The sequence below is a fragment of the Tarenaya hassleriana genome, unplaced genomic scaffold (genome assembly GCF_000463585.1).
Source record: "Tarenaya hassleriana unplaced genomic scaffold, ASM46358v1 Cleome2028, whole genome shotgun sequence".
NCBI classification, from domain to species: domain Eukaryota; kingdom Viridiplantae; phylum Streptophyta; class Magnoliopsida; order Brassicales; family Cleomaceae; genus Tarenaya; species Tarenaya hassleriana.
Window position 1 is genome coordinate 1 of NW_010965397.1, and position 1,407 is coordinate 1,407.

At 32.7% G+C, this 1,407-nt stretch overlaps 1 long non-coding RNA gene across 1 annotated transcript; it reads left to right on the forward strand.

The window, feature by feature from the left end:
* The first annotated feature begins 620 nt into the window (after positions 1-620).
* Positions 621-1,375, forward strand: LOC104814112. The gene is made up of 2 exons (XR_771854.2): positions 621-859; positions 1,015-1,375. It is a non-coding gene; the product is annotated as an uncharacterized LOC104814112 (long non-coding RNA).
* The last annotated feature ends 32 nt before the right edge of the window (positions 1,376-1,407 follow it).

Genomic DNA, 1,407 nt, shown 5'->3' on the forward strand with positions numbered 1-1,407 from the left:
TATATATCTCATTTATGTCAATTTCGGTGGTACGTTATGAGTGTATACAGACACATATGTGACATTATAATCATAATTCCTCGAAGGACCACTCCGTCTCCATATTACCTCTGTCCGATTTCCATATAGTATTATCATATATTTCATATATGGTCGGTTCCCATTAGTTAATGGTTCAAGGCTTTGCAGTCAAAAGGTGAATTATATATTATTTTTTAACCCATCTCATGTAGAAAAATAAACGATCCAATGCATTTTACGCCAAACTAACTACCAAATTATAAAGAGTCGTCTATCCCAAAAGAAACATTAGCTCTTAAATAAAATATGTATTTTTACACAAATACTATATATTATTTTATTTTTAAAACTGGATACTTGACTATAAAAGGAAAACGAATCTAAATCGTTGCAAAAACGGCGTCGTACCATGCAAATCTAATCAATTGCGTGGCCAACATATAGCGTCAAATTATCGACCAAAAAAATAATAATAATACGAATGTCTTTCTATCAATTTATTACTTATTTTATAATTATGAATATTCGGTCTATTTTATTTATTGATTTTGAGACGAAATGAAAGGGCAGAGGGACATCTGCGTCACATCCGTTGGACCCATATGTCTCCATAACTTCCAAATGTTTCAGTCGATCTTCGGTCCTAATATAAAAAGGGACCATCTCCCCTCATAGACTCACCACTTGCATATGCACAAAAAGAAGAAGAAAAAGTTCATTACAAAATATACAAAAAAATCTTCCGAAAAGATGGCAATTAGGGTTTCCTGCAAATCCATCCTTCTCCTTCTTCTTCTTCTTCTTCTTCTCATCCTCTTCCTCTCTTCTCCTACTAAAGGTAAGCCATGAACAATCTTAACATTTCATACATATATACATATATTTCAATATCGACATATAATATTTTGAACACATGCCATCTATCTATCTATATCCAAATATGATATAATATATATCTGTATGTATTTTGATTATTTCGTGTTCTTTTCTCAGCAAGAAGTTTGCGAGAAACCTACGAGAGTGGAAAATCGACGGCGGAGAAGGGACGAGAGAGACGATCGTTAGGGCACGGAGGAGGAGGAGGGAGCGACGGTGATGGGTTGGTGGATATGGATTACAATACGGCTAACAAGAAAACTCCTATCCATAATCGAAGACGATAAATACATTTTTTTTCTGATACGTTTTTTTGTTAGTTTTCTTTATAAAAACATTACAAAGATATATAGAAAAAGGTAAAGGATATGATCAGAACCAATGTATAAATCTGACAAATCTCTTTGTGTAAACATTTCATACACATGGAAGATCATGTACGTAGTTATACATATATATATACACATATATGCGTGTAGCGTGTGTGTATTATTTTTTTTTTTTTTTTTT